This window comes from Kogia breviceps, chromosome 4 (genome assembly GCF_026419965.1).
Source record: "Kogia breviceps isolate mKogBre1 chromosome 4, mKogBre1 haplotype 1, whole genome shotgun sequence".
Lineage (NCBI taxonomy): Eukaryota > Metazoa > Chordata > Mammalia > Artiodactyla > Physeteridae > Kogia > Kogia breviceps.
The window spans coordinates 136,244,407-136,265,371 of NC_081313.1; the positions used below are offsets into that span (position 1 = coordinate 136,244,407).

A 20,965-nucleotide genomic window follows, 5' to 3' on the forward strand; every position below is an offset into this window, starting at 1 on the left:
GGAAAAGTGTGATATTACTCTGTGTTGGCGGGGATACTGGGGAGCAGGCAATCTCATTCACTGCTAGTGCAAGTATGAAGGGAAGCATCTACTGAAATTTTCAATGCACATTTCCTTTGATCCAGCAAGTCCCCTTTTGTGGGCAGTTCAGAACTCTCTCTAGAATATGGGTCAGCTATTTTTTTTTTCTAAAAAGGCCCAAAAGTAAATATTTTAAGCTTTGGGCCATGTGGTCTCTGTCTCAACTACTCAACCTTGTTGGTGTAGTGTGAAATCGGCCATTCACATTGCATAAATGAATGAGCATGGCTTTCCAATAAAACTTTATTTATACAAACAGCTGTGGGTAGGATTTAGCCTGCAGCCCATAGTTTGCCAACTCCTGCTCCAGAAGGCAGTAGGTGCAGAAAAGCTGGGCACACCTTCATTGCGGCAGAGACCACTACTGTCCCCAAATTCCATTTCTTCCCCATAGTAAAAGATGTGCAGGCAGGACTTGGATGCCCAGTCAGTGACGGCATTTCTCAGCCCTACTGGGGGCTTGATGTCCATGTAACTAAGCTCTCAATGATGTGGGAGCAAAAGCTCTGTTTCTACCTCTGGCTCATTTGCTCAGGCAAGATTTCTTTAAAAGAAATCTCTGTTCTTTTCCCCTTTCTCACTGGCTGCTGACAATGACCAGAATGGTATTAAAGCCATACACTGAAAATACTGAAACTGGAAGAGCTGCCTTCAACCAGACTGCCTGAATGACTAGAAGGGGCAGAGCTGGCCCATGGTCCCACATGAAAGAGAAATTGTTCCAAACATGGTCTGAGGGGCCGAACTTTTTGCTTCACAACCTCTTTCTGAGAAGTTAGCATTCCTGATAAAATGCTTAAGCAATTTTCTGTGAACTTTAATGGGATTAAGGTTTGCTCTAGGAAACCAATTACCCACATGCTCAATTACCCACACACTCTGTCAATCAAGGGTCTAGTGACCTTTACCAGACTTTCTTTTCTTTCTGTGTCTGGTTGAACAATGATTATATAACTGAACTCTTTTCCTTTCAAATGTCCCTGCCAAAAGTAAATTTGGGAAGTGGCCTTCTAGGGTCCATTTCCCTGCTGTGCCTGATAGTAATAAAATTTTGATACATGCTCACAGCTAATTGTCTGAAAACTTTTCTTTAACACTTGAAACACTCACCTGGTACAATAACATGAGTGAAAAATGAATTTATGTTTCTTTGAGCCATTAAATTTTGTTCTCTATTTCAGCAGCCAAATCTACCCTAATATGTTCATATTTGATAAACTTGCTTAAATTTACTATATGCTTACTTTGTACCAGAGACTATACTAAGCACTTTACATGAATTATAGTCACTAAACTCCATTTCCTTCCCATAGTAAATACCCACAGCTAGGATTGGATGCCACAGCAGGGACCATCACCACTAATAATAATTGTAGTTGTAGCAGCAATAACAACAATAATAATACTAGTTAATACTTACTGAATGCTTTCTATGAGCCAAACACTGAGCAAACTCTTTATTCTTTACAACCTTATGGGGATTCTTCTCAGAAAAAACAAGCAACCGATCCAAGTTTTATCACTAGTGTTAATTGACTGCATTTAGAAAATGAAGGGAAACTTACTACTTTCCGAAGACAAATTCCTGACAGTAAAGCTCAAGACAATCACCTTGAATGAGGAAGATTCAGAGAAAATGAAGTTCCTCTTAAAAGGGATATGATTCCCCAGAGCATATCAGCATCACTGAGACAGAACTGGTGGTGGGATTTTTTATTTTTTATTTTTTTCTTTCCTAAAAGGGACATTATTTTTATAGGCTGAGAAGCACCACACACTTTTGCTGTTTAGGGCTATCTCACTGGTCCTTCAGAAGGCAAAAATTTGAAGGTGCTCTTCAAGACTTTTCTCCTAAGTGCCCCTACCCTTCAGGAGAAAGAAATCATCAAATTTTGTCCCCAGAGACTTGACTCTGTTCTAAACCTACCTCAGATTACAGGCATAGGAGGAAGAATTAGATTTTGATTTGAAGGATGGGCTGGGCCTGGAATACTTTTCCAGCCTCTTCTAAGGAGGATTTAAGAATTGATATATTCATGTTGCACTTCAGTAGGGTTGAACGGATTTTTTTGGTTTTGCTTTTGCTTTTGCGTTTGTGTCCATGAACACAAGGAGAGGCTCAGTTCTGCAGAGCTCTGCACATGCACTCACCCTGGTCCTGAAGGAGTGGGGTGTCCTCCCTAGAGAACCTCTGTGGCCCTCTCAGGTGAACCAACCTCTTGAGACTTCACAGAACTCAGCTTCTCCAGTGACACACTCAGGCAACAAGAAAGAAACAGCTGAAACAATGTAGAGATACCCCCGGCCCAGTGTCAAGAGAGGACTGGCTGCCCCACCTGTCTCTTGAAACTCAGAAAAAAATCCTGGAATTTATAGACATTTTCAAGTTATGGAAGTCTCAAGAGAAAGATATTTGGAGTCCCTGCATATGAGGAAGAGTTTAAGCAATATTAGAAAAAGAATTCATCCACCTATGCATCCATCCATTCATTTTTTACAAATAATTATTGAGGACTTATTATATGCCAGGCCCTGTTCAAAATCTAGGGGAGGAGGGAGAATCAGGGAAGTACTGGTCAAGGGTACCAAGTTTCAGTTACGCAAGATGAATAAGTCCTAGAGATCAACTGTACGCCACAGTGCCTACAGCAGGAGTGCCCAACCCCTGGGCCGCAGACCCATACCAGCCCAAGACCTGTTAGGAACCAGGCCACTCAGCAGGAGGTCAGCGGTGGGAGAGCCAGCGAAGTTTCACCTGCTGCTCCCCATCACTCCCCACCTGGCATTACCGCCTGAACCATCTCCCCACCCCCACTCTCACCCCCAGGCCGTGGAAAAAGTCTTCCACAAAACCAGTCCCTGGTGCCAAAAAGGTTGTGGACTGATGGCCTATAGTTAACAACAATGTATCGCACACTTCAAAATGTGCCAAAAGGGTAGCTCTTACGTTAAGTGTTTTTATCACAAAAATAAATAAGTAAAGAAGGTGGGAGGAAACACTTGGAAGTGATGGATATGTTTATGACATTGATTGTGGGAATGGTTTCACAGGTGTATATTTATCTCCAAATTCATCAAGCTGTATACATTAAATATGTACAGCTTTCTGTCTAATGATCACACTTCAATAAAGTGGTTTTAAAAAACTCTAGGAATCCAACAGTGAACAAGGTAGTCAAAGAGATGTGACTACATTTGTAACCTTTGTTGTGGTTCATGCAAGCATCAAATATAGATTTTGTAATGTCACATGCGTTTTTTTCAGCTTACACATGCGTTCTCACTCACCCAGCCATCTTGAGAAGTGCATCCAGCCCTCACCCAGGAGTAGGGGCATCCACGTACAATGTTGGTTATGTGCAGCCAAGCGCTTGCCTCATTGGCCCTCCCCCAAGACTGAAATTCTCCTCAAGAAGTCATCACGTAGGGTTCAGACTCGTGTAAATGTGGGGAATTCCCTGGTGATCCAGTGGTTAGGACTCCACACTTCCACTGTTGGGGGCCCAGGTTCACTCCCTGGTCGGGGAACTAAGATCTCACAAGCCTCGCAGCACGGCCCAAAATAAATAAATTAATTAATTAAAAATACACAGACTTGTGTAAATGTTAGAGTCCCCATTTAAATGCAAATATCCCTGCAGCCATGATACATTACATCATTGTCATTCATTATCACCTTTCAAGTGTAACTAACAGCAACTGGGAAGTCTAAGAAATCCTGGAGAGGGAGAGAGCCTAAGTGCTTCCAGGAAGAAAGGGCTAACTGGTGGCCTCAGCAGGAATATGGGAAGGGGGTTGCCAAGAGATTGAAGAAGGGTGAACTGATCACATACTTCCACTTGGAGAGACCGAAGGACATTCTTGAAGGAGGGACCAGAAGGCAACAGGACAATCAGTAACAAACTGAATGATGTCTGCTATTGGACTATGTGATCAGCTACTCATGTATATTTCCAGATATATCTGAACCTCTTAATGGTTCACAATCATTTTTGGTAGTAGGTGGAGTATACCTTTTATAACAATATAGAGAAAAATCTACTGACCAGGAGAACCCACCCAGCACCAAAATTGTTTACTTGGATGAATAACTAAATTAGAAGCTTTGATGAGGAAGGAGGCCTCCAGGAGTTGCTTGATGATCACTCTGGGGCTAATTCCAGGGTTTGGTTTTGCTGACAAGGGTCTATAAGTTGGGGACACAAGCTGAATAGGCTGGATAATAAAAGAGTCTTCAGAGGCTGTTTGGAGTAAGAGGGGGGAATGACAATGTCACTAGCAGAGGACAGAATAGGGATGAGGGTTTTACTAGTTCTCTAATGTGTGGTCTCTGATGCAAATCATCTTCCCTATTTCCTCATGAAATCTACAGTAAAAGTCCATTTTTCTTAATGTGTCCTGCTACTGGGGGTTCACCAAAGACCTTAGGGAATAGCATGAGCACCAGTCATCCACAGCAGTCTACCACACCTCACTTCCAATTATAAATACTTAAAGAACTGGAGCTGTACAAGGCCCAATGCATGGAGCCTGCTGCATAATGCAGCATTAGGTTTGGAGATGGGATTTTTAAAAAAAATTTATTTCTTTTACTGAAATATAGTTGATTTACAATGTGCCAATCTCTGCTGTACAACAAAGTGACTCAGTTATACACATATAGACGTTCTTTTTTTATATATATTCTTTTCCTTTATGGTTTATCACAGGATATTGAAAATAGTTCCCTGTGCTATACAGTAGGACCTTGTTGTTTATCCATTCTATATATAATAGTTTACATCTGCTAATCTCACACTCCCAATCCTTCCCTCCCCCACTCCTCTTCCCCCTTGACAACTACAAGTCTGTTCTCTATGTCTGTGAGTTTGTTTCTGTTTTGAAGATAAGTTCATTTGTGTCATATTTTAGATTCCATATATAAGTGATATCACGTGGTAGTTGTCTTTCTCCTTCTGATTTACTTCACTTAGTATGATAATCTCTATTTGCATCCATGTTGCTGTGAATGGCATTATTTTGTTCTTTTTTATGGCTGAGTAGTATTCCATTGTATATATGTACCACATCTTCTTTATCCATTCATCTGTTGATGGACATTTAGGTTGTTTCCATGACTTGACTATTGTAAATAGTGCTGCTATGAACATAGTGGTGCACGTATCTTTTTGAATTATAGTTTTATCCAGGTATATGCCCAGGAGTGGGATCACTGGATCACATGGTAATTCTGTTTTTAGTTTTCTGAGGAATCTCCACACTGTTTTTCATAGTGGCTGTACCAACTTACATTCCCACCAACAGTGTGGCAGGGTTCCTTTTTCTCACACCCTCTCCAGCATTTGTTATTTGTAGACTTTTTAATGATGGCCATTCTGATAGGTGTGAGGTGGTACCTCATTGTAGTTTTTATCTGCATTTCTCTAATAATTAGTGATGTTGAGCATCTTTTCATGTGTCTACTGGCCATCTGTATGTCTTCTTTGGAGAAATGTCTATTAAGGTCTTCTCCCCATTTTTCAGTTGGGTTGTTTGTTTTTATGTTGTTGAGTTGTATGAGCTGTTTGTATATTTTGGAGATTAAGCCCTTGTCTGTCGTGGAAATGGGATTTTTAATGGTGGTGAATGTACTCAAACTACAGTGCTTTGATGGGGCAATACCAAATCAGTGCTTTTTATTCAAAACCAGGTTTATACTTTTCAAAAATGAAAGTGTCTAATCCTGAAAGTTAGGAGCACATAGCAGGCATAATTTCCCCATTTTCAGGAGGCATGTGACTCTGGATTGACAAGACTAGAGAATTCCTCCAAGGTCACTTTTCCCAATGAAGACAAGAATTAGAGAACCCGGATCTCCACTGAGAGGCAGACATAATCCATGGGTCTTGAGAGTCACATTCAAACATAGAGCTTCATGAAATTGATCTCCTAAAAGTAAATTCCATTTTCTTCTCCATCAAAAGGCTGCTGAGACACCATTGGGTGGCACTATTGCTTACACTAAAATTTCAGATAGAAGCAAAGCCACATTTCAAACCCAGAAGCAGAAAGAATAGCAGAGCTTTCTCCAAGAAGCTCTAGAAGACAGACTCCTACCAAGATGTATCGTCAATACAGCTCAACTACAGAAGGTTTAAAATAGGTAAAATATGATTTCTTGGAAAATAACCCAACTCATATAAAAGACATAATCTACCAGATTCAACGAGCATCAGTATCCTCATTACAATTTCCATGCAACTTGACATCCTAAAGAGCTCTTTTCTTCATCCGAGATGGATTGCCACAATTGTCACTCACTTCTGTTTAGGGGTAATGGGGGAAGGCATACTGTTTTGTGGCTTTTGCTTTCTGCAAACATGTTTAAGACTTGGTTAGTCGATTACCCCCATGACTCCTATATCCATTTACAGTAATTTCTATTAAGAAAAGTTCCACATCTTACACTAATGGGAGCCCTGATGATCAACTCAAGGTCCCTAGCAACTATGTTTAGCTGCTATCGCTGCTTGGACATCTAAGACCTTTCTCTGCTCTATAGAAAAATGGATCTTTGAGGAATATAATGATTCTCATTACTCCTCCTCTCACACCCACGCCACCAGCATACAGAAATCAGCACAGGGGACAGCCAGCAAATCAACACTGGGAACAGTTGTTACAGTTACCATTGTCTGGCATAACACACACAAGCACACATGTGCCACACACAATGGGATTTTATTCAACACAGCAGCCTTGTATTAATTACATTTTTCACTGTTAATACTTTTTCACTAATTTAAATAGCTCCCTCCATGCTGCTATCCCAGAGTAAAACCAGACATGTGAACTACTAATTGCATTACAATAAAAGAGTGCACTATCACAATGAATTACATGTGCCACCTTTTTTCAGTGGCACATTCCCAGCTCATGACAACCAGAGAAACAACAGGAGAAAAGAAAGAACCAAAAACATAAGCCATATATAAAATGAGAAGAAAAAGACAATAGAAAATTATCCCAAAGTTTGATGCAGTGGATATGACTGATAGTGGGAGTCCTCCCCATTCAAGCCTGGCTTCTAAGGAAACAGAAGAAAAAGCCCAAGACAGAGATTTTAAACAAAGTCCTCGCCTTGCTACTCAGTGTGGTCCACAGAGTAGGAGGAATGGCATCGTCTGAGAGCTTGATAGAATGCAGATTCTCAGGCCTTATCTAGACCTAATGAATCAGATTCTTCATTTTAACAAACAAGCAGGTGATATGCATGCACATTAAAGTCTGAGAAGCTCTGCTCTAGTTCGCCGGGGTCCGGGGTATGAGAAAACAGAAGCTTCCTAATGATGGAGCGCCAGTTCCTACGATTTGGCTAGGATGAACCTAGCAGAGAAGGTTAAGAAAGGAAGTAATGTTTTAGTTTTTTTCAATGTGTTACAGGGCCTCTTGCCCATAAATTCTGAGACAGAGTCAACTAGACAATGTGTTGACTCTGACAAATTATTTTTATTTTTTAACATCTTTATTGGAGTATAATTGCTTTACAATGGTGTGTTAGTTTCTGCTTTATAACAAAGTGAATCAGTTATCCACATACATATGTTCCCATATCTCTTCCATCTTGCATCTCCCTCCCTCCTACCCTCCCTATCCTACCCCTCTAGGTGGTCACAAAGCACCAAGCTGATCTCCCTGTGCTATGCAGCTGCTTCCCACTAGCTATCTATTTTATGTTTGGTAGTGTATATATGTCCATGCCACTCTCTCACTTGACAAATTATTTTTAATGTCACTTTCTGCTTGTACTGTGAACATGCCTTGTCTTACAGTGTAAGTACATGCAAGTTGCAACAGGACATAGAGATCTGTATTTTATTAGTGACTTTGTCCTTTTACATGATATTTTAAGTTCTACTGTGAAATCTAGGCCATTACATCCATATCTATTGTAATTTCAATAATTAGATATTAAGATTGAAACTTAGAATAGATTTCTCAAAGTTGAAATCATGAAAATGAGGAAATTCTTCAAAAATACTTCAAAAGCTCATGTAGAATTGGTGGATCTTCTTGTTCCTTTAAGGACCAATGTGTGATGTTCAGAAATACTGCCTTTGGCATGAAACCCTCTCCCCACTTCCTTGTAAGAAAAATTGATAGGACGGTGAACAGAGAAGTTACTATCTAATACTTATGTTCAGGGCTGATGCTCAGTGATAAGCACAGAACCACACCAGTTGCTTACAGCTGGTGGCCCATCTGATTGGTCAGTGCCTATGGTACCAGCTGTTAAATACTTTTTTTTTAAACATCTTTATTAGAGTATAATTGCTTTACAATGGCGTGTTAGTTTCTGCTTTATAACAAAGTGAATCAGCTATACATATACATATATCCCCATATCTCTTCCCTCTTGAGTCTCCCTCCCTTCCACCCTCCCTCTCCCACTCCTCTAGGTGGTCATAAAGCACCGAGCTGATCTCCCTGTGCTATGTGGCTGCTTCCCACTAGCTATCTATTTTACATTTGGTAGTGTATATATGTCCATGCCACTCTCTCACTTCGTCCCAGCTTGCCCTTCCCCCTCCCTGTGTCCTCAAGTCCATTCTCTAGTAGGTCTGTGTCTTTATTCCCGTCCTGCCCCTAGGCTCCTCATAACCATTATTTTTTTAAGATACCATATATATGTGTTAGCATACGGTATTTGTTTTTCTCTTTATGACTTAAATACTTTCGATATCACCTATTCCTATATTCTAGTTAGTGTCACAGACCAAGAAGCATCTGGACAGTGAGAACTGCAGTCATGAAACAAAGCACGGGTAAGAGAGTTCCCTTTCTCTCTGTCATACACAAGCAGGACCACCTTCCTTTCACGCAGATGTCAAAAGTAAGCATGGGGGCTTCCCTGGTGGCGCAGTGGTTGAGAGTCCGCCTGCCGATGCAGGGGACATGGGTTTGTGCCCTGGTCCGGGAAGATCCCACATGCCGCAGAGCAGCTGGGCCCGTGAGCCATGGCCGCTGAGCCTGCACGTCTGGAGCCTGTGCTCCGCAACGGGAGAGGCCACAACAGTGAGAGGCCCGCGTACCGCAAAAAAAAAAAAAAATCTCCTTTACCCACTGTTTGCTTTGAGTCTCCAGGAAAATCCACATTTTGAACCTATATTTCCCCCTACCAGGCAAAAACAGTTAATAATAATAATAATGGCAGCATCAGAGAAAAACAATGAGAAATATAGATTCTTTTAATTCATTTATTCATTCTACAATAGTCATTGACCATCTTCTGTGTGCTAAGCAGGGTTCTAAGTGCCATTTGTTCACATCAGGGAACAAAACAGACAAAACTACCTGCTTTCATGGAGTTTGTATTCTTCTCAGGGGAGACAGACAATAATCAATAAACATAATAGTAAGTCATATAGTATGTTAGATGCTGGTAAGTGCTATGGAAAATAACAGAACAGAGAGGAGCATTGGGGGCAATAGGGAAGGGTTTGCAATTTTAAGCAGGAAGATCAAGGTAAGTCTTAATTGAGAAAGATTTGTAGCTAAGCGGGGAGTAGGACATGCAGATTTCTGAGAGAGGAGCATTCCAGGTATGACTGGTATCTTGAGGAAAAGAGAGGAAATTTATGGAGCAGAATGATCAAGTAGAAAAGTAAAAGGAAATGAAGTCCACCAGGTAATAAGGGTATGAATTAAGTAAAGCCTTTTACTTTAAATAAAATTAAAAATTAAAGTTAAATAAAAACTTTAGCTTTTACTCTGCGTCAGATGGGAGGTCAATGGCGCTTTTTGAGCAGAAGAGTAGCATGATCTTGTATGACTCTGGCTGCTGTTTGAGAATAGACTATGGGGATAAGCAAGAATGGAAGCACAGAGACCAGTAAGTAGGTTTCCACAATCACACACATCAGAGATGATAGAAGGTTGGACAAAGGTGGTAATAGCAGAAGTGGTGAGAAGTGGTTAGATTCTATATATGTTTTGAAGATAGTACCTACAAGATTTGCTGATGCTTTGGACGTGGGTATGAGATAATGACGGAAATCAAGGATGATAAAAGTTTATGGCCTAAGCAACTGGAAGATTGGGAAAGATGTGAATAGGGCAAGTTTGTGGGAGGAAGATCAAGATTTTCTTTTGCACAGGTCGGGTGTGACATGTCTATTAGAAAGGCAGGTGAGAATCCCAGATACAGGAGCTCAGAGATGGGGTACTGAGCAAAGGATATAAATTTGCACATTGACAGCACATGCAGCTGCTTAAAGCCATGAGATTGGACAAGCACCTCTAGAAGAGGAGTAGAGATTGCTAAGACTGTGCCCAAAGCACTCCAATAAGAGGTGAGGGAGAAGAAGGAGAACCCCCAAAAGAGAATGAGAGGGAGCAACCAGTGAAGTAGAGGAGAACCAAGATCTGGTCAAGCAAAACAAATCATTCTACTTGTTCCTCTATGGCAAAATTAAAGTTTGGAGATTTAATCAGTAAAATACTTTACTTTTGTTTCTCTTTGTCAAAGTGTGATGCTTCCCCCTTCATCACTCTTCTGTTTAAGCAAGATCTTGGTCTTCTTCCTCTCTGGGAAAGGTAGACACAGAAGAAACACAAAGAAAGATAAAGGTCAACCTTAAGTTTCCAAAAGCAAAAGTCCTAACCCAAACATATGTTTTGTGGGAAACAACTATTTAGCTACTTTTTTACTGACACAATAAGAAGAAAAAAAAAACTTCTCTGGGCACTGGGCAAGGAGAAGAGTTAAAAGGGATGCAAAAGATGCGAACACTTCCAAAGAGATTTTATTTCCAGTTCTATCGCTTATTGCTGTATGACTTAGGGGAGGCATTAAGTTTTATAGGTCTCAGTTTCCCCATCTCTGCGAAGCAGCCCTGCATTTGGCCCGTTCCTGTGTAGTCCAAAAATGAGGGGATGATAAGACAGACAGACAGGCTGTCTGTCATGCACAAACACCAGATCGGTCCATGATACCACATGAGCCCTTCAGAACTTGGATGTCCTAGAGATAAGGAAGGAAAGCAGAAAATCCTGACTTGACTTAGTACAGCTAGAATGAACTAATATTGTGTTTTCTGCTACCAAGAATAGTCTCAAAAATGAGACCAATGAGATCAAAACCTAAAGTGACTTTTTTTGCACAACTAACTTAACTCCACACCTTTACTATTACTAGCCTTCAAGGTTCACTTCACATTTTCTCTCTTCCATGAAGACCTTCTTTTTTTTTTTTTTTTTTTTTTTGCGGTATGCGGGTTGTGGCCTCTCCCGTTGTGGATCACTGGCTCCGGACGTGCAGGCTCAGCGGCCATGGCTCACGGGCCCAGCCGCTCCGCAGCATGTGGGATCTTCCCGGATCAGGGCACGAACCCGTGTCCCCTGCATCGGCAGGCGGACTCTCAACCACTGAGCCACCAGGGAAGCCCCACGAAGACCTTCTTGATAGGCCCACCAGGCTATGTTATTCAGTTGATACTCAGCACACAAAGTCTTGCATTGTTAGTTATCTTTTATGAATATAGCTTATGTCACCTCCTTGAATTCATCAATACTTCCAATTCAACAAGGCTTTTTTAGAGCACTGTAATAGAATTGCTTTCAGACACAAATAACAATGGATATGGCTTGCAGAATTTCACGATTTAATTCTGTTTCTGGCAATTTCAGGACTGACGCAGAGGTTTACCAATATCAACCGTTACCCAGACTCTCTCTACCTTTCTGATCTGCGGTCCTTACCATGTTATCTTTTTATATTTGGCCTTCCTTTTTCAACCAATATGGCTGATTTAGCTGCAAACATCACATCTTCACACAACCAAATTTAAGACCAGAGGAAAGGAGCTGATCTCCTTACCATCTCTTTTTATTCAGAAGCAAAAGCCCTCCCAGGAGACTTCTCCTTATACCTAATTAGCCACAGCTTGGTCACATGGCCACACCTAAACCTCCCTAGCAAATAGGAATTATCAAAGTAGGTTTAGACCCTGGACTCTGGAGTGGTTCATTATTTCCAGAGTATGTTGTAGCCTGAACAAAATTGGGGGTGGGGGAGTCTGTAAACTTAGGAAGAAGTAAGAAACAGCTGCTATGTAAGCAGCTAACAGTGTTTGATACAAGCACCATGTTCAAGGCATCCTTCTAGTCCCTGTTTAGAATCTAAAAATGAGTTAGACAACTAGAGGTTATGAGCCCAGTGGTTAGATACACAGATACTGGATCCAGACTGCCACAGTTCAACTTGGTTCCTTTACTTACTAGCTGTTTGTCAGTAGATGAGTCACTTACAAACCTTGCAGCTTCAGCTTCCTCAGCTGTAAATGGGGGTAATAATAATACTGACCTTAAAGGATTGCTGTAAGCATAAAATGAGGAGACATACATAAAGTGCTCAGCATGGAGTATAGCACTCAGTAAGTAAACAGTCAGTGTTCGCTATTACTACTATTTCTCTATTCTCCATGGTAAGCAAATAACATGCTAGGTGCTCTTAAAGGTACTGGGGCCCAAATGAGATATGATCTCTGCTCTCCCAAAACTTGCCTTTCCCTGACCCCAAGCCCACTCCTCAGGTTAACCACTCGTGACAGTTTGATGTCTACCCATGTATGTGGATACCCCTTGTTTATTTTTATTAAAATGCTATCATATTATCATTCATTCATTCATTCATTCAATAAATATTTACCAAACACTTACTATATGCCAGGGACTGTTCTAAGAGCTGGAAAAACAAGTGAATGAAACAAGTTCTTCAGAAGCATGGTCTCTTCACAATAAAGTTTTCTTCTCAGTCTTTTTAAAGATCTACCTCTTTCTTATTAATAGCTTTCTGATGTCCATTACATGATTCTGCCAAAATGTATTTAACTATTCCCTTTTTAACAGACATTATGGTTCTACTTCTCTACCATTAATTACATGCAAGATCTTGATGAACTTCCTTTAAATGTATCCTACGAACACACATAGGAGTTTTCTGTTGGCTAGCTTCCTGAAGCAGCTTGCTATATCATAATTTTTCCCTTTTCTCAATACTCGGTACGGCGTTTTACACGCAAAGGGTGTTTCAACAACATATACTCAATGATCATTCTCCACAACCATCCCTACCTGATCAAGAATCCCCTGAACTTTCTGCATGACTTTTTTTTTAACGTTTCAATGAGAGATTGAATTCTTGCATTGAAACAAATAAAAATGTAAAACCCTAATTCTATTTTGTAGGATTTAAGTTATAATTCACTCCAATTTATTAAAAGAATGCTTTGGGGCTTTCCCACCAACAATGTGGCATTTTTAATATGTTCTCATTATTAATTTTTTTCAAAACTGTTCTTTTAAGGAACAAATTTTCAAACTGGTTTTTGAAAGGGTCCCCAGAGAACTGCTATGAATTGCTACTGATCTGAAGAAAACCAAATATTTACCATGTGGAATTATCATCTGTATATCCACAGGAGCCCGTCCTAGAGGCTGACTGGGGACCAGCGCCCCTGAATTGCATTTACACTATGTGACGAACAGCAGGGAAGATGTCCTCTTCTGTGTCTTGCCCGTCTGATGTGGGCACCAGTAAGTGACAAACGAGCACAAATGGTCTGTTTGTGTTGAATGGGATTGATGTGGGCTATCACTTACTAAAGCGCTTACTAAATGTGCACTTTTTAACGTGTGTGTTATTTAATTACAAAAGAGAACGGAACTTCAAAGGCATGCACGCTGCAATTTTGTAAAATTACATGTAGGATCAGTCAGTCAGTGATGGCTATGAAGGGGCAAAAAAATGTTGTACTTCAGTAATTTGTGAACTTGGAGGATAAGAGGATGTTTGAGAGTGAAGAAAACAGCAAAAACTGCTTAGGTGCATAAAAGAGTTCAAATGTTCAGGGGGGAAATGAATCTGAGTGGCTTAGAGCATTTTTTCAAACTTTTTTGACTGCAACCCACAATAAGAGATACATTTTATGTCATGACCCCATGCAGACACACATATACGTGCCACACACACATGACAAATGAAAGTTTCATAAAATAATACCCTTACTACATGATATTTTCCATCTTATTCCATCCATTTCTTTTTTTTTTTTTTATGTGACATTCCTTATTATTTTTATTTATTTATTTTTGCGGTACGCGGGCCTCTCACTGTTGTGGCCTCTCCCTTTGCGGAGCACAGGCTCCGGACGCGCAGGCGCAGCGGCCATGGCTCACGGGCCCAGCCGCTCCGCGGCATGTGGGATCTTCCCGAACCAGGGCACGAACCCGTGTCCCCTGCATCGGCAGGCGGATTCTCAACCACTGCGCCACCAGGGAAGCCCCATCCATTTCCATTTTTAATGAGGTTTTTGACCCACTAAATTGATTTCAGGACTGACTGATTGAAAGTTTATTATTATTGATGGTCAGTAGCTATCCATGATAATTAGGGGGAAAAAGTCAACTTCATGAAAGATAGGAAACACAGGCACATAATTGTCACATACCTCAAGTTTTAGAGTCACAAAGACCTGGGTTTTAGTCCTAGCTCTATCACTAGTCTATCATTTGGGAAAGGTGCTTAAGTTTCATAAGCCTCCATTTCTCCATCTGTGAAATAGGGATAATAATGGTATCTATTATATGATAGGCTCTCAAATGATAGCTACCATCACCAACATCAGGAGGGAGATGATGATGGTGATGTACTCACTCAGATTGAAATATGTCCCAGAAATGTGAACATAATCCAGGGGAGAGCAAGCCCTACAAAATGCAAGAAACTGCCGTGGTGGTATCATTCTACTTACGAATTATACAGTCACCCAAATAAAGGTTTTCTAGAAAAAGAGTGATCGTGTTTTCCAAATCCTAAAAGGCACAGTTTATAAGATAATGCTAAGACAAGTACATACACAGGCATGTTCATAGCAGCACTATTCACAGTAGCCAAAAGGTGAAAATAGCACACATGACCACCAACAAATGAATGGACAAATACACGGTGGAACATTACGCAGTCATAAAAAGGAATAAAGTACTGAAACACGCTATAACATGATCCTCCAAACCATGCTGAGAGAAAGAAGCCAAACAAAAGTCACATACTGTATGATCTCATTTATATGAAATATTCAGAACACATAAAGCCATAGAGACAAAATGCAGATTGATGGTTGCCAGGGGGTGAGGGGAAGGAGGAGAGGGAGAAAATGCTCAATGGGTAGGCAGTCTTACTTCAGAGTGATGAAAATGTTTACCTAGGCAGAGGTGGTAGTGGCACAACATTATGAATGTACTTGCTGTCACTGAATTGTTTGCTTTAAAATGGTTAATTTTATGATATGTGACTTCCATCTCAATAAATTATTTTTCAAAAATGAGAATGCCTAGTACATAGGCAGAAACCCAATAATTATTAGGAAATTTTATTACCAGCTCCCTTCATATAAATATAATATTATTATTACATTGTTATTCTTAAAAGATTGGTACAATCCAGAGGCATTAAGTCTGTCTTAATAATATTCTGACTTAAAAAAAAATTCACAGATTCTCCTCAAGAGACAGAAAGAGAAGGCAGCATCTAAAGAAAGCAATGTATTTAATAACATGCAAAACTCCCACAAGAGCCACACAAATAGATGGAAGACAGAATACCCAGTCAAACTTAAATGCAAAAACATGGCACAGACCTAAAGGAAGAAAGTCGATATTCATGAATATTTTTTAAAGGCAAACTTACTTATCGAATCTGGAGATGATACCTGTAAATGGGGAGACCACTCTCATGGGACCAACAAGCTGGAGGAGAAAAAGAGAGAGAGAGAGATTAAGAGAAAATACATTTTTTCAATTTTTTCTTATTGAGGTATATTTGACATACAACGTTTTGTAAGTTTAAAGTACGACATATTGATTTGATATATTTATATTGCATTATAATTACCAATGTAGCGTTAGCTAACACCTCTACCCAGTCACATAATTATCATCTCTCCTAGTGTTGGGAACAATTGAGATCTCATCTCTTGGCAACTTTAATGTTTTTTTTAGTTTATAATAGAGTTTTGTGTCTATAGTCATTATACTGTATATTAGGTCTCCAAGACTTACTTACCTATTAGTTGCACACACAAAAAATTTAATAGGAGCAATGTGACACCCTATTATTTAGGTGTCTTAAAACACCGATAGGGCTTCCCTGGTGGCGCAGTGGTTGAGAATCCGCCTGCCGATGCAGGGGACACGGGTTCGTGCCCTGGTCCGGGAAGATCCCACATGCCGCGGAGCAACTAAGCCCGTGAGCCATGGCTGCTAGGCCTGCGCGTCCGGAGCCTGTGCTCCGCAACGGGAGAGGCCACAGCAGTGAGAGGCCTGCATACCGCAAAAAAAAAAAAAAAAAAAAAAAAAAACACCGATAATTTGGTGTTTTAAAAAAGGTATAAAATAGGACTTAGGAGCTATACATTAAAAAAAAAAAAGATGTGGGGTTTCAATTAAAGAACTTCTGTGTGGCTGCTTAAAAAAAGAAGCAAATTTAGATTTCACTGATAGAAGTACAGTGCCCATATCCAAAGAAAGGAGGATAACAGTCCCACTATAATCACTGTTCCGAGTATCACATTTTAAGAGAGACACTGATCTACTATAATATATTCAAAGGAGAACACATTTGGTTGGCAAATCATCCAGGAAAATATTCCAACAAAAACTGGAGGGATATTGCCTAGGGGAGAGAAAGCAAAGAGAAATACAATACAAAGAAGCTTAGGGGTCACATTCTAAATGAACAAATAAGAAATGAAAAAAATTATAGTGAAAATTATCTATTGAAAAATCCTCACAAACAACAAGAATTTACTGTATAGCACAGGGAACTATATTCAATATCTTATAATAAACTACAATGGAAGAGAATTTAAAAAGATATAGATGTATACATATATATATATGTATTGCAATGTAACTTTGCTGTACACCTGAAATGAACACAATATTGTAAGTCAACTATACTTCAATTTTAAAAAATCCTTTAAACCACCTATAGAATACATATATATAATATATATATATACATATACTTTTGTTCATACACACTGAAGTTTGAAAACCTCAGAGGGAACAAACAAAAGGAAAGTATCTATGCAGCTGAATGGGCTTCAAATCTTTAGGATAATTTATCAACTCAAGAAGTGAATGGAAGGCTGTATTAGTTTCCTAGGGCTGTTGTAACAAAATACCACAGACTAGAGGGCTTAAAACAACAGAAATGTATTTCCCCCACAATTCTATACAGATGCTAGACACGTGTTAGCAGGACCACACTCTCTCTGAGACTTTGGATGGACTCCTTCCTTGCATTTTCCTAGTTTCTTATAGTGGCATCAATCCTTGGTGTTCCTTGGCCTTGTAAAAAATTAATAAACAGAAATCTCAATTAAATAGAGTCAGGAGACCAGAAGGGGGAGGTCTCATGCCCTGGGATGATAGCAGAGCCCAAGAGGAGGAAGAAAGAACTGCTCTTCTCTCCTGGCAACAACTCAGCCAATGAAAAGCTCTTTGTTTTTCTGGACTCTTTGTTTACTATAGCCCTCTAGACTTCCTTTTCCCCTCTATAAAAAAGCTGTCCCTCCCTTGCTGTGCTGGGACTTGCACATGGCTTGCCATGGTTGTAGACCCAAAACTGCAATTCTTTCCTGATCCTGAATAAACTCGTTTTTGCTGGAGAAATAACTGGCAGTCTATTTGTTTTAGGCCAACAGGCTGCAGCTGCATTACTCAAATCTCTGCTTCTGTTGTCATGTGACATTCTCCCTGTGTGTCTCTGTCTTCACATGGCACTTTCCTTTTCTTATAAGGACACTAGTCATATTGGATTAAGCCCCACTCTAATAATTACATCTTAACTTGATTATATCTGCAAAGGTCCTACTTCCAAATAAGGTCACATTCACATATATCTAGAGTTAAAACTTATCTTTTCGGTGCACGCAATTCAACCCATAATAGAGGAATAAGCAAAATAGATTCTAAAGTAAATTTGCCCACAGCAAGGTGTCCACCATTAGGTTTCATAGTAAGCCCTTATAACATCAACAGATGTTATAGATATGTTTGTTGATGTGATAATTAATGTTTGCTAGACTTCCATCTAAATTTTCCTTGTTCCAACCCACATGCATATTGTGTGAAACTGAAAACTTTGGAAAGTTTTGGGAAGGAACTTGGCCAGCTGTTTTCTGTCTTTCTAAATTGACATTCTTCTGTGCTGACCCCAGTAACCAGCTTTACTTTCCTGCCCTTGGGCAGCTTTCTGGGGAGATCAGGTTCTTTTTTTTCCCCTTTCTTTTTTTTTTTTTTTTTTGTGGTACGCGGGCCTCTCACCGCTGTGGCCTCTCCCGCTGCAGAGCACAGGCTCTGGACGCACAGGCTCAGCAGCCATGGCTCACAGACCCAGCCGCTCCACGGCATGTGGGATCCTCCTGGACCGGGGCACGAACCCGTGTCCCCTGCATCGGCAGGCGGACTCTCAACCACTGCGCCACCAGGGAAGCCCAGGAGGTCAGGTTCTAAAGCCACCAGGTAAGTACATTCAGGTGAGATGGAACGGTCTTGGCCTCACTACTTAATAGCCACAGGCCTCAGTCACCTCATATATAAAATGGAAACATTAACATACCCCCCTCACAAGGTCACTGTGCACAAGTGAGGTAATACCTATGAGAAGTACACTGAGAACAAATGCTGGTCCCTTGCAAGTGCCCAACAAATGGCAGCTATGTTCACTGTAATTATTTAAACAAGCTCTACTGTGTGAAAAGAGATTTAGTGAATTCTACAGTGATTTTAAGTGAATTCTTATTTACAGTAGTAAGTAAGCAATTACAGGGATCCATAAGTGGTCTGGTCTGCTTTGCAAAACAGAGTTCCCCATTGACAGATATGTGTAAACAGAGGCTGTACCCATCTGTCAGGGATGCCACAGGATGTTTGTTCTTATCTGAACATAGAGGGATAACACCTACCTTACAGGGTTATTGTAAAGACTAAGAAAATCACAAAGGAAAAAGGCGCGACCCAGTCGTTGAAATACAGCGAGGTGTTCAGGGGTGGTATTACTAATCACGTCTGTTACTAGGTCATTGTTAGAGAAGATTCTTGCCCAGAATAGAAAAATCAATCAAAAGACTCCCTTCCAACTCTCAGCTGACATAGTTTTACAGGAAGACCTTCTGCTGAGTATATTTTCTAGTTTATTTAATATCTGCCTTGTGAATAAAGAAATAAATTTAAGGGTCTAATAGCTGAGATTTTGAGGACTCATAAAAATGTTTATTCTGAGATATTCATGGCATCATTGTTTTTAAAAAGTTAAGACTGAGAAATAATTAAAACACACAAAGTTAGAGAACTGGATAAATAAATAGTAGTACATGACTAAGAACACATGCTCTGGAGTCAGCTGGCCAGGTCTGAAGCTCCACTCAGCCTTTGGCAAGTTGAACTCTCTCAGCCACGCTTTACTTTTATTCAGAGTGGTTGTGAGAATTAAAGCAGGTAAAGCATTTAGCATAGCACTTGACATAATAACAAGCCTTCAGTGACGGTGATGATGATGGTGGTGGCGATGCCACCACCATGAAAAATAATGCTGTGGGTCTATCTTTTCTTGCTTCGTAAATAAAACTAGTATATGTTGCTAAATTTTTTTAAGTAGGTCATATAATAGAGAAATGACAATACACTAACTCAATGATGAAAATTAGCATTACCAATGGTCATTGTGTACCTCCAGATGTGATATGCTAAAATAGATATGACATCACCAAGTAGAATTCTGACCAGGAATACATAATCTGAGCATAGTCAAAAAGAGCAACAAATAAACCCAAACTGAGGAACATTCTATAAAATAAATGGCCTTTATTCCACAATGTCAGTCATGAAAGGCAAAGAAAGGCTAAACACACAGTTCCAGATTAAAGGAGACCAAAGAAACATGACCATTCAATGCTATATGTGATCCTGGACTAGATCTTGGGCTAGAGGCAAAAAAAAATGTTATAAAAAACATTATTGGGACAATTGACAAAACTGGAATATGAACCATAGATAAAAGTACTGTATTAATTAACTTCTAAATTTAATAACTGTACTGTGGCTATGTAAGAAAATATCTTCGTTCTTAGGAAACAGGCACTGAGGTATGATGAAATAAAGGGGCCTCAGCCATGCAGCCTCCTGTCATATGGTCCAAAAAATTAAAACTTTTATGTATATGTGTACACATACACACACACATACAGAGAAAACAAGAGAGAGAATGATAAAGCAAATGTGGCAAAATGTCAAAAATCAGTGACTTTGAGTAAAGAGTATTTGGGTATTCTCTATACTAGCAATTTTCCTTAAGTTTAAAATTATCTCAAAGTTAGTTGTTTGTTTTTTTTAATTTATAGAGAAGGGAAAGTACTGGGAGTAGAGATGAAACAAAATTGGCCACAAATTGACCACTGTTGAATCTGAGTGATGAGCACATGGGGTTTATTATACTCTTCTGCCTACTATTGTATATATTTTTAAATCAAGTCATAAGGTACCATGATAAAATGACTGTTTTGTAAAACGTCTGTGTGCTCATACATGTAATAGTGGCATATGTGTGCGCTAGTCTGTGTACATGTGGGTGATTATGGTGTGTGCACATTTGTACACACATATGAATGTGACCAACTGTGCACACATATGTACCAAAGACTATTTACCAAAGGGTCCAAAGTGCCTCTTTCTCAACAAGGCCACATAGGATTTGATCTTGAGAAACTTAACACACTCTTCCTCAACTTTCCCTTCTGTAAAATGTGAATGACAGTAGGAACTACCTCCTCTGGTTATTAGT

General features: G+C 39.9%; 1 long non-coding RNA gene across 1 annotated transcript in view; it reads right to left on the minus strand.

Annotated features, from left to right (window-relative positions):
* Positions 1-20,965, minus strand: part of LOC136794064 (uncharacterized) — a 374,692-nt gene that overhangs the window by 271,523 nt on the left and 82,204 nt on the right. Inside the window, exon 4 of the long non-coding RNA XR_010840289.1 lies at positions 15,809-15,867. This is a non-coding gene — a long non-coding RNA (uncharacterized lncRNA). The remainder of the gene's footprint in view (positions 1-15,808; positions 15,868-20,965) is intronic.